The sequence below is a fragment of the Mirounga leonina genome, unplaced genomic scaffold (assembly GCF_011800145.1).
Source record: "Mirounga leonina isolate KUSES-001 unplaced genomic scaffold, KU_Mleo_1.0 Mir_82, whole genome shotgun sequence".
Taxonomy (NCBI): domain Eukaryota; kingdom Metazoa; phylum Chordata; class Mammalia; order Carnivora; family Phocidae; genus Mirounga; species Mirounga leonina.
In genome coordinates this window covers 22,318,132-22,331,403 of record NW_023270825.1, presented here as the reverse complement: position 1 = coordinate 22,331,403, position 13,272 = coordinate 22,318,132, and the positions used below count along the sequence as shown (strand labels likewise).

At 40.1% G+C, this 13,272-nt stretch overlaps 1 protein-coding gene across 1 annotated transcript in view; it reads left to right on the top strand.

Moving 5' to 3' along the window:
- NRXN3 (neurexin 3) overlaps positions 1–13,272 on the top strand; it is a 1,463,404-nt gene that overhangs the window by 1,348,862 nt on the left and 101,270 nt on the right. The window lies entirely within an intron of this gene.

Below are 13,272 nucleotides of genomic sequence, written 5' to 3'. Positions count from 1 at the left end.
TAAGTGAAGAGTTTTGTAATGACTTAAATCTGAATTATCTATTGAGTATAACAAATCACTTCCATGAGCAAACTATTCACTAAGTACCCTGTGTGAAGCTGAGAGCTTTACATATGCTGTACTATTATTCCCTCAGTTTACAAGTGAGGAAAGCAAAGTGTAAGTCAAATGCTGTGTTGAAAGCCCAGGGGAATAAATGCCTTTTGCTTAACCCCTTGTTGAATATCTCTCCAGGCTTTGGAATGCAAAAAATTAAATACAGTCATTGTTGTTCTCTGAGGATTCAGGTTCACGTAGTAGAACAGTCTCATCATTGCGATGGGTGGCTCAGTCAGTTAAGCATCCAACTCTTCATTCCAGCTCAGGTCATGATCTCAGGGTCCTGGGATCAAGCCCTGCGTCGGGCTCCACACTCAGCGTGGAGTCTGCTTCTCCCTCTGCCCCTCCTCCTGCTCTCTCTCTCTCAAATAAATAAAATCTTTAAAAAAAAAAAAAGTAAATACACACAAGGTGGATGACAAAGGGAAAGAGACTGCCTTGAGGTCAAGAGACCTTTGTCCACTTCTAACATAAGAAATTATGTGACTGGCAAGATTATGCTGTTTCTCCATTTGCAGGGCTGCTGGGAAAATAAAAGTAATTTACATAAAGTGCCTAGCATAGTGTCTGGCAAATTGGAATTGTTCAACATGTATTGCTGGTATTATTTTTGGTACTGATATTATTTAGCTGTATAAGCACATAGCACTGAAGAAGATGAAACAAAGTCTGCACTGATATTATAGCATTCCTAGATATTTGTTGCCTAAAATAGATTTCTGATCAACTTAGCATTTGCCGCTTTCTAGTTTCAGTATATTAAAAAATCAATATTTAGTCTTTGTCCCCAGTTCTTGGCACAGAGCTCCTAAAACGTTTGGAATTAAGTTAAAGGAGTATTGTTTGTTATTCATAGCAAGCCCCTATGGGTAACACCTGAGTGTAAGCTCAAGCAGGGACTGTGAAGGGTACTCTAGATAACCTCAGGTTGGGGCTTGTCTCCAGAAAGACCTGGTCACTGGGAGGTGGGAATTTTCAGCCCCAGCCATGAACTTCAGGGAGGGAGGAGATGGCTTGGGACTGAAGATGGAGCTCTATAAATACCCTGAAACAATGAGATTCAGAGAGCTTCTGACCTGCTGAACACAGCCATGTTCTGGGAGGGTGATGTACCCCACCTCCACGGGGACAGCCACTTTTGCACTCAGGACACTTCTGGACCTTGTCTTATGTACCTCTTCATCTAGCTGTTCATTTGTATCCTTTATAGTAACTGGGTAAACATAAGTGCTTTTCTGACCTCTATGAGCCATTTGAGAGGATTATCAAACCTTAAGCCTATGGTCTCCGATGCTAACTCGGAGCATGTGTCAGAATCGAGGTGGTGTCTGAGGAATTGGAGAATTGGTCATTGGTGTTGAAAAATACCCCCCACCAAAAAAGGGGGCACCTGGGTGGCTCAGTCTGTTGAGCGTCTGCCTTCGGCTCAGGTCATGATCTCAGGGTCATGGGATTGAGCCCCATGTCAGGCTCCTGGCTCAGTGGGAAGCCTGCTTCTCCCTCTCCCTCTGCCTCTCCCCCTCCTCAAGCTTTCTGCTCTCTCTCTCTGTGTATCTCTGTGTCTCAAATGAATTAAAAAAAAAAACCTAAAAAAAAAAGAAAGAAAAATACCCCAGACTACCAAATTATGAGTGAAACCACAATAACAGTACAGTCTATTTAAACCTTCAATTGGTTGACTTGTGGCTAATTGCAATTTTTTTTTAATTTTATTATGTTATGTTAGTCACCATACAGTACATCAATAATTGCAATTTTACTAAACTGATGATTATCAGCAACTAGTTTTAGAGGAACTATTAGCATTGAATATATAGAAATCCTTGCTGACTCCTCAGGCTATGGATACAGGAGATGTTATTTTCTGAATACATGCTTCTGGAGACCTATGCAGGGGTATGTTGCCACTTGGGGTCCTTGAACTTGTCAGTAAAGTGCAAGGGACAGTATCTGCAATCACGGGGTAGCAGGAGAGCTTGCGTGTTGTCAGTCCCAGAATGATATAAACACAGAGGAACGCAGCCCCAACAGCTTCGTTGTTTCAGGTTGCAGCCCCATGTATGCCCGCAGGTGACTAGATGTAAGGAAAACACTGGGTGGTCTAACCTTTGAGGCTAAGAAATTGCATTGGCTGATGTCTCATTTCTCTTGCCTTTTGCTTTACTTCATCGGCTACCAATGACCGCTATTTTCTCATAGCGGTTTTAGGGCAATAAAAAATAACTCCCACTGTGCAAATATTATATTCTTCTTTTTGGCCCGAAGGGAAACTGCTATAAGAAAAATCCTGGAACTTTTTTTTTTTTTTGATCAAGATCTTAAAGGAAATAGTGGGTTATGAGCAACTCTTAAAGACAGAGCCCTGAGTGGGGAAGGCAAGGCAATTCCCATGTATGCATATCAGATACTGAAATTCCAGGAGGCTCCCCTTTGCAGGAGAAGTGGACCATTGCCTCTTCAAACCACTGGCCTCAACTGAGAGGCATCTTCTCCCTGAAGTGAAGTGAGAGTGTTTCTTTGAAGTCCTACACAACTCAACTTCCGTGTTAGGGTAAAACATTTTAGAGCTAGAATAGTCTCGCAGTACGTTAACCAAATAGGTGTTTCTCTTACACCTTTAATTTAGTAGAAAATTTAAAGCAAAAAAAAAAAAAGAAAGAAAAGAAAAAATGACTGCATGGAATAGCAGGGTGTTTGCATGTTTCGGATTGAGACCAGTTAGTTGATGTCTGAGTCCTTCTTCCGACCCTGGGGGGAGCCTGCCGTGAGCACGGTGGTAGGCAGCGTCCACACTTTCAGCGTGGGACCAGGCTGGAACTAGTGGTTGACAGAGCCCGTCCTGCTCACATCTGCCAAAATCTCTCCCCTGCCAGGAAGCCACCTCCCTTCCTCCCCAATGGCTTTCTCTTAGGGGGAGAAGGTCGCTGGTGCCCACCGTTTCCAGGGCAGCCCTCTGAACAAGCAGTGGGTGCCTTTGAAAGGCAGACTGCCACAGGAAGACTTTGAAAGCAGGAAGGGCTTTTTCATCTTTGCGGGCCCCAGCCGGAACACTGGTTCCTGTACAGTACAAGCAGTTTCAAAGTTATCTCCCATGCTGATACGAATGTGATAACACGGAGCCGAGAGGTGCCATAATGATTTCCTTTCAAATGGCTGCCTCCTCATTTATCTTTGCACACTGTCAAAGACTGATATGGTCGGGAGTTAGCAGTGGCATGGAATAATTAATCTCGCGCTGGGGAAGTAAGTTCCTCATTTGTCTCCTGAGAAATTAGCACTGCATTGACAGGGAAAGTAGATGATACAAGGAGAAAGGAGAAGGGGTGTGGTATTTTTAACTCCAGGTGACAAATTGTAATGTTTTGATTGAGCACCTACTATGTGCCAAGGGCTGAGGATACTGATGACTCCTGCACTAGAATAGGTCATAGTCTCTATAGGGTCATCTATTATTTTTAAAGGCAGATCACTTTTGCAAAATGCCCAAGGCTGCAGTGGTGATGCTTGTACCATCACCTAAAGAAGAGCTGAATTTCACTGAGTGCACTAGTTACTGGAAAGGTTTAACTTCTATAACAAAGAACCACCCACACCAGCACCACGAGTGCAAAGTGACTTAATAAGGTAACAATTCACAGGTTGGGGGATCTAGGACTAACAGACCATTCTGCCACTCCTAACATGTGGCTACCATCTCTGGAAGCCAGCTTTTCCTATTTTCCAGCCAGTGGGAAGAGGGAGAGGGAAAGAACATGCCTTAACGTGTTTAAGGGTGAGACCCTAAAGTAGCACTCATCACTTTGCTTCTATCCCGTAAGGCTAGACTCGCCTGCAAAACAAGAAAGGTAAGAAAATATAGTCACTCACTAGAAAGCCATGTATCTCGCCTAAAACAACTTGGGCTGTTCTAAGACCACCACGGGACCCTAGGTATTTGGGACAATAAGCAGCCTCTGCCCCAGAGAAATTAGATATATTCCTTTTTACTTCTCTAAATTTCTAGCAACTCACCTCTTCAGTGAGGGAATTGAAGGAGGTGAGCTCTGCAAATCCACTTCAGTTCCAAAGTCAAAACAAGAGCTGAACGTTCTTCTCCTGGTTCTGCCATGCAGGAGGTATAGTAATGGACTCTGTGCTGGGAATTTCGTTTTGAGCTGGTTTCTGTTATTTGAAAATATCAGGTACTGACCTAACGCTGGATTCAAATGGGAGCAGGACATGGTTCTAAGAAGTAGCTTGTGAAAAGAATCAAGCCTGTAAACTTCTTCCTTTGAGGCTTAAACGCACTGACTGGCCAAGCGAAACGATGGGAGCCAGAAGCAAGATAATTCGATTTAGACAGTGGTGGGTAGCCAGGGAAGCCTTCTGTGGTAGGGAGATCAACAGAGACATATTTCCTCAGAAGAAACAGATGCTGACCTGGGGAGTAAAGTAAAGGACCAAGGGAAGCATATGCATTTTTTTAATGGACCAAGGCAGGCGGCCAGATTACACTACCATGGAGTCTGTTGGTGTGTGGCTTCTACTTGAAGGGATAATATTTTCTATAAGGTCCAGGAAATGTAGACCACAGCTTCCCAGATTGTGTCTTTGGAACCAAACCAGGTTGCAGACGATCTCTTTAGCCCTTGAGATGGCTGAGTGAGACCTGAGGTCACCAAAGTCCTGGGCAAGTTCCCTCCAACCGTGTAGGCCTCCTCCAACTCCCTCATTTTCTACATGTGCTACGATTTGGAAAAGATTGAAGAGCACCTGATAGAGGCTACCAATAAGAGTGTTTCACTCTAGACACTTGGGAGCTAGCTCAGCTGGTCACTGGGGTGATTTAAATAAATTGTCTCACGGAGACACACCGGCAAATAGGGCTGGCATTTCGATTTCCTCTATAAGGTGAATTGTGGAAAGAGGTTCATTATAATGATTAAGGAAGATTTATGCAGTGAGTACATTTTTTTTTCCTGTATCCTGTTACACTGCTGGTATTTTATGACCAAAAAAAAAAAAAAAATTCTGGATATTAACTATTTAATTCCAAAAAATGTGCTCCTCAATTAATTATTTGTAAATTAGAATATAATAACTGGAAACTTTTTGAATGTGCCAGTTTAAAAAAAACAAAAACAAATTTAAAGGACACTTACTGCAAATTCTTTAATAAAGAACAGTCATCCCCCAACAACCTAAATATTGGCTTTGACACAGTCAGTAAATTAACTCTTTGGCCTTAGGCAGATATCTTACCTCTCTGTAAAGGAAGTTGGTCTTCGCTGCTTTAAGATGATTCTCATCGGGATGGGGTGTTAGCAAAGTGATCTGAGCACCTACTCTATCATTCTGATTTGAGGTTCCCTTTGGAAAAATCCACGACTCAAAATACACCGAATGAAAATCTCCTGCTACAGAAAGACAATGTGTAGGTTGCTATAGAGTGTGGTTTCTGTGGTTGGAATCAAGAAAAACAATGTTGTTTTCTGAGCTCCTGACTCCACTGTTCAGGGTAGATCAAATGAATGGAGCAAGCCTCAACCACTTGTTTGGCTTCCTGCTGGTTTGCTTCTCCAGAAATTTCCCAAATTACGAGGCCAAAGCACCCATTCGCTATGACAGAGACACCTCATAAATTGCTCAACAGAGCTCAAGTTTGAACAATTGCCTTTTTTTCCCTGAGTAGTGATTTTACTTGGGTTTCAGTCATTTCTTCAGATTTTAACTTTAAGAAGATTTCACAAAAGCATCCTGCAAAATGATAAATACTAAGGCATTCTTTAAACCACATATCCTGCCTAGAACTGATCAATGTATTTTCCCATTTAACATCCATTCCTTTTAGATAAGGTGTTCTTACTCATTTTTTAAAAATATCATAAATTGAAAGCTACCCTTTAAATATAAAACTCTCAAATGAAAAAAATGAATCTGAACTCATCAAATATTTCTACCCATCAAATATTTCCTGGCTCTTCAAATGACCTAGTTTTCCTTTCCTTTTTTTTTTTTATTACAATTTTCTTTCTTTTTATCTCTGATTTTCCTTCTTTTTTAACTGTAATTACTTAGATTACCCTCTCTATTCTTCTACTTATTGTAGCCCCAATGCTAAAGTATCTGCTTTTGTGGCTTTTCTATAGTATTTGAAATATAATTAATTAATCGACTATAATTAATTGAATATAACCCCTTTATTAATATAATTTGAATATATACCCTTTTATTCTTAATTGAATATAACCCCTCACCTCCTCCAATAATCTCCACTTATTGGTCTAAAAAGAGAAATTAAATGAATTGGTCATACTTTTGTGCCTGTTCTTCCCTTTTTGTTTCCATTTCTGCCTCTAGCACACAGTCTCATGGTAAACTGGAATTTTTTTTTTTTTAAAGATTTTATTTATTTATTTGAGAGAGAGAGACAGAGAGCATGAGAGCGGGGAGGGTCGGGAGGGTCAGAGGGAGAAGCAGACTCCCTGCTGAGCAGGGAGCCCGATGTGGGACTCGATCCCGGGACTCCAGGATCATGACCTGAGCCGAAGGCAGTCACTTAACCAACTGAGCCACCCAGGCGCCCCACTACGTATCTTTTAAAGCAGCATTTTTTTAAAAGATTTTATTTATTTATTTGACAGAGAGAGAGAGAAAGAAAGGGAGAGCACAAGCAGGGGGAGTGGCAGGCAGAGGGAAAAGCTCCCCACTAAGCAAGCAACCCAATGCAGGACTCCATCCCAGGACCCGGAGATCATGACCTGAGCCGAAGGCAGTCGCTTAACCAACTGAGCCACCCAGGTGCCCAAACTGGAATTTTTTTTTGAGGCCACGGTATACATTGCACTGTACTCTCCGACCCTCCATTTTTACCATTATGTCTCTTTCCTGGACACCATGTCCTTGAGATCCCCCTATGTCTGATAAAGTAACTCAGGCTAAGGTCATTATAATTGGTGAGGTGGGAATGTTTATCTTAAATTCAGTCTAGTAACTTCGTTGTGTTAATGGAAAATTGTGAGTCCCGCGTATACGAGTGAGGGAGGAGCACCAGCATAGGGAAAGCAAAAAGGGATGTTTCTTGTGAGGTTCCTACCTGCTGGGCTGAAATTGTGCCACCAGGGCTGTGTCTCATCTGCTGAAATGTAAGGCCAGCCTTCTCTGTTAGGCAAGAGGAAATTTAATTTGCATCCTAGTTTATTAAAGGATAAGTTAAGGTACCGAGTGGGAATTGAAATCATCTAAGGTAATGGAACATTGGAACTTGCCTAGATTTAAAACTGGGTCTTTTGTGAATTTCATTCATAATGACACCATAGTAATAGCTACATGTGTTAAGCACTTATGAGCCAGGGACGGTTTAACATACTTTTACATTTATTAACTCACTTAATTCCCATAACACCTTTATGAATAAGGTTCTCTTGTCTCCATTTTATGTATAAGAAAACTGAGGAGTAGAAAAGCATAAGAAGCGTCTCTCCGTTCATGTAGCTGATACACTTTGGAGGTGGGATTTGAACCCATAGACCGTCAGTCACTGTTTATACTGTATGGAGGCGGTTTGATGAAAAAGATGAAAAGAGCAGTGACTCTTTCGGGCTCCAAAGGAACTGCTCAAACCCATATTTTGGTATTATTATTAATACCAGCAAGATCAGCTGTTAAATAAGTGTTATCTAGAAGGGTCTTGCCCTTGGATAAAATTAAATCTTTCTCATGAATCTGTGACTGTGACCAAGCTGCAAAATATGCAGTGGATGAATCATTAAATCCAGATGTCTCTTCTAGCAACAGCAGCAGCAAAAACTGCGGGGACTGGGGCGGGGGGGTAGGTGGCGAAGAGAAGGTAGAAGGAACAGACCCGGTATTCACACAAACTGATGATTAATTTTAAAATCAAAGTGTGTTTTAAATGTCAGCCCTCCACTAATCCTAAGAATTACAAATAAAAAATAAAAATCCGCCTGCCAGTTAACAGCCAGCAGTACAAAACCCCTACTGGGCCAAATGTCCTATGCATAACCAAATTCACAATTTGGTTTTCTTAAGGAGAAATAATTTAGTTATTAAACTCTTCGGGAAACTGGTTTTAATAATGTTCTTTGATTATCAGGGGTATCGTTTTTCCTTCAGGCAAAGAAGAGAGAATGTGCAGCTAAAACCTTTACTGTATGTGATAATGAAGTTGGTCCATTTTGGGGCAGGATTGCTACAATTCTTTATCACTCAACATGAGCAGAGGTGTGAAAGCAGACGGTTTCTCAAACTGTAGGAAATTGCTGAATTCACAGATTTCTATCTCAACACAATGAATGGGCTATATGGTACATGAAGCTCAAATTTAGTTTGTTGGCTTGTTTTTTAGGACTATGATTATTTTTTGACAGCCTAATAGTCGGAGGCATAAGAACCTGTAAGAGAAGATGTTTGTACTGTGTGTGTCTTTTTAAATTACAATATGTGAGAATGGTAAAAAAGAAAAAAAAAAAGTAAGTTTATCTATGTACTTATGCTATGTAGTATTACCCTGTGTGACCTATTCCTGCCTCTGGAGGAGCCAGGGCTTTTCTACTCCTCTCCATTGCCTTGCTTGCTCTGAGAATATGCCAGGAACTGATCCCTACTGTGATACAATTAATTAAAACCATAAACATGATTCTAGCTAGCTTTAATGTAGTCCTGCCGTGACAACATTTTCTGGATCATGTATTTAATATTCATGATTCACGGTCACTGAAGGTACCAAATCTTTTATCAAATATCTTTCATTAGGGATGGTAAAAATTTATTTTGACCAGCTCATGTCTGTACCTTCCCCTATCTTGTGCATTTCTGAGCAAACTTATTTCTCCTCTTCATTTCTTTGCCCACCCAGCCAACCACTCCAATATTCCTTTATAATTTATAAACTATCTCTTCCCTGCTGTTGATAGATAGGGGATCTAATTCTGTATATACTCTGGAATTCTGTTTAAAAGTGCTGGCTTTTAATTTGGGGACCAAGGCAGAATGTAGGGTGTGTCAATTTGGGAATGCTGAATGACTGAAATGTCATGACATTTACAATCCAGATGTCATTGCAAGCTGGGAGACAAGGCAGCTTGGTTGATAATTAGATGGCAGATGTCCAAGTAGTCGCACACGATACACATTATTTTTTGTATATGTGAGACTCAGGACCCTAGCCTTGAAAGATAAATGAGAAATCACCTCACCCATACCATAAAAAAAAAAAAATTAGATGTCATAGTTTTACACAAAAAGTGTATTTATTGGAAATAGCATGCATGAGAAAACAAAAATCATTCAAAATTCCTTGTTTTGGTATATCTCTATGAAGGTAAATATATTGATTATTATTACTTTTTGCTTTTCTTCAAATCTTAAACTCCCACATTCTACAAATGAGCAGATTGAGGCCCAGGGGTGTTAAATGATTTTTAAGATCACCCAGCTCACTGATGGTGGAAATGAGACCAGAATCTCTGATTTTCATGCTAGCGTTCTTTCCAGAAATACCTTATTCTCTCTCTCTTTTTTTTGGAAAAAACAAAAAAATTTTCCCAAGCTTTATTGAGATATAACCGACATGTAATGTTGTGTAAGTTTAAGGTATACAAGGTGTTGATTTGATACACTTATCTACTACAAAATGATTGGTACTAGAATTAGCTAACACCTCCATCAGGCCACATAATTACAATTTATTTTTTGTGGTAAGAACATTTAATATCTACTCTCTTAACAACTTTCAAGTATATAATGCAGTATTATTAACTGTAATCACCATGCTGTACATTAGATCCCCAGAACTTATTCATCTTATAACTGGAAATTTGTATTCTTTCATCATTTCCCCATTTCTCCTGCCCACCGCCACTCTTGAATTCAGTTATAAGTACAAGGAAGCCCACTCTTTGATTCCCTTCTGAGTAAATGCCTGAACCAGATCCCCAGTGGCTCCTTGAGAAAGCTGGGCACAAAGCTTTAAAGCCTTGGTTGAAGTGTTCTGATTAAACCTGCATGGTACCCGAGCAATAGCCTAAAGTGTGGAAAAATTCTAGTTGGTAGGACTGATTCATTTTATTTAATTTAAAGAGTACTTGGAGGAAAATGTAATAGATTCACTGCCTAGCTAAGTGAATGTTAAGTTCCATCCATTGAACCCCCTATTCCTGAAACAGCATCTTGTAACTCTAGAATATTAAGTTTTCTTGGACTTCCCTTCTACTCTGTTATATTGCATTTTCCATATCTTTAGTGCTTCATGTCCAAGACCTTGCGATTTAAAGTCGAAAGTCAAATCTGTTACCACTTCTGTGGTTTTGCATACAAATTTGGAAAAAGAAGTATATTTCTTATAAAGCAAATACATCAGTTGCCAATTATTATGCAAGAATAATTTTCTTTTTCCATAGCTATAGGGAGAGCTCACTCTATAACATTTCAGAAGGAAGTCCCAATTAAAGAGAAGCATCCCTTGAAAAGTCAGACTTTAAAGCCCCAAAATTCGTGGGCAGACATTGACTTAAGCTCATTGATGGTGGAAAGGAAAATATGTTCAGCTGTCTTGTGAGTTATGGAACCAGGAGAAAAATGGGTTTTCCATACTGCCCAGAGGTATTTTGTGTACACACAACTCAAAAGCAAATAAACTTTCAAACTTCGCACAGAGCTATGTTCCTCTGAGGAATAGTTGGGTATAAGTCAGAAGGAAATGACTGGAAAAGAATGAGGTTATAAAGTGTCTGAACACTTCTCGTGTGAGGATTCTGATGAACTTCTGTAGTGCTGAAGTTGCATTCTTTACTCTGATTTAAGAGGGTGTTTGAGGGGAAAGTCTATTACTCAAGTTACTACTGCTCCTATGTCCTGCTCAGTCTTCTGTCCTTTTAACCTGTTGTTTTTTTGGAGGGCCTGATGACTCTCATCAATGGAGTCAGCCTTGTCCGTGGCTTGGGTGCATCTTGTTCTGAAGCAGGGAGGAATTTGGCTCATCTTGCTGCTGGTTCCTCTTGGACTTCTGGAAATCAATACCTCAGCCACTTACTTTTCTTGAAGAGAACATCTCTGCTTCTCTTATTATACCAGGATGCCAGTTACTAGAGTCCTACCTTGTTCCATTGATCCAGGACCTTCAAGAATATTTCTCTTCACCTAGCTGAGTCTAGCTTAGCATGATCTTATATTTCTAGTAGCCACATTTAAAAATTAAAAAGAAACAAATGAAATTAATTATAAGAATATAGTAAGGTATATTTTATTATATCTTCAAAACAAAGATACGACCCATACGATTTCCATGAATGTTTAGGCAGGTGAATATCCAAACCTAACCTAGGTGAGTTGTCAGGATGCCTGTTTTGAAGTATCAGTTTAAAATATTTCTTGATTTTCCTGGTTTGGTCAAATATGTTAAAAAAAATTTGTATTTGACTTGCAAAAATGTACAAGGAGCTTTACAATGCTCAGACATGATTTAAACATTCAACAAAATAAATGAGAGCTTCCTTTGCTGAATGCTCAGGTCCATTAATAACGTGTATGAAGATGTATGCATAGATGTATTTGAATAGGGCTTATAAAATAACAGGGCTGACTCCACAGGTGAGAGAATAGATGTAGCTTCTTAATAAACTTGAAATGCCTAACATATCCGTCCAAAATGAATCATTAGCTGTGTCCACACAACTCGAAAACTAGCAGATTAAAAAGTAAAAAGCTTCACTTAATCCTCTCATCTATTTGATGTACATCAAGCATCCAGATGTTGAAAACATCCAAACTGCAATTTAGAAGTTTTACACTTGCATATATTATTCCTTTCCTCATAGACCAAGTACAGAATCCAAACTACTTTTCAATTTACTCCTTAAAAGTATAGTAACAGAGAAAGGGGAACCCTCCTACACTGTTGGTGGGAATGCAAGCTGGTGCAGCCACTCTGGAAAACAGTATGGAGGCTCCTGAAAAAGTTGAAAATAGAGCTACCATATAATCCAGCAATTGCACTACTGGGTATTTACCCCAAAGATACAAAAGTAGGGATCCGAAAGGGTACGTGCACCCCGATGTTTATAGCAGCAATGTCCACAATAGCCAAACTGTGGAAAGAGCCAAGATGTCCATCGACAGATGAATGGATAAAGAAGATGTGGTATATATATACAATGGAATATTATGCAGCCATCAAAAGGAATGAGATCTTGCCATTTGCAACAACGTTGATGGAACTGGAGGGTATTATGTTGAGCGAAATAAGTCAAACAGAGAAAGACATGTATCATATGACCTCACTGATATGAGGAATTCTTAATCGCAGGAAACAAACTGAGGGTTGCTGGAGTGGGTGGTGGGGTGGGAGGAATGAGGTGACTGGGTGATAGACACTGGGGAGGGTATGTTCTCTGGTAAGCGCTGTGAATTGTGCAAGACTGTTGAATCTCAGATCTGTACCTCTGAAACAAATAATGCAATATATGTTAAGAAAAAAAAAAAGAAGAAGAAGGTAGCAGGAGGGGAAGAATGAAGCGGGGGAAATCGGAGGGGTAGACAAACCATGAGAGATGATGGACTCTGAAAAACAAACTGAGGGTTCTAGAGGGGAGGGGGCTGGGAGGATGGGTTAGCCTGGTGATGGGTATTGAAGAGGGCACATTCTGCATGGAGCACTGGGTGTTATGCACAAACAATGAATCATGGAACACTACATCTAAAACTAATGATGTAATGTATGGGGATTAACATAAGAATAAAAAAATTTAAAAAAAAGAAAAAAAAAGTGTAGTAACATCGTTCCAGATTCATGGAGATATCTCTTGTTGGTGCATGAGTTCTTCACTTTGTGGTTTGGATGTTGAGAAATGTTGGCTCTCTAATGTTTTGTTTTTGTTGTTTTTTTTGTTTTTTTTTTTTAGTCACTCAGCAGTTACCCACCAATAACTTAGATTATGTTTAACAAGTGCAAACTAATATTTTTTTTTAAAGATTTTATTTATTTATTTGACAGAGAGAGGCACAGCGAGAGAGGGAACACAAGCAGAGGGAGTGGGAGAGGGAGAAGCAGGCTTCCCGCGGAGCAGGGAGCCCGATGTGGGGCTCGATCCCAGGACCCTGGGATCATGACCTGAGCCGAAGGCAGATGCTTAACAACTGACCCACCCAGGCACTCCAAGGGCAAACTAATATATA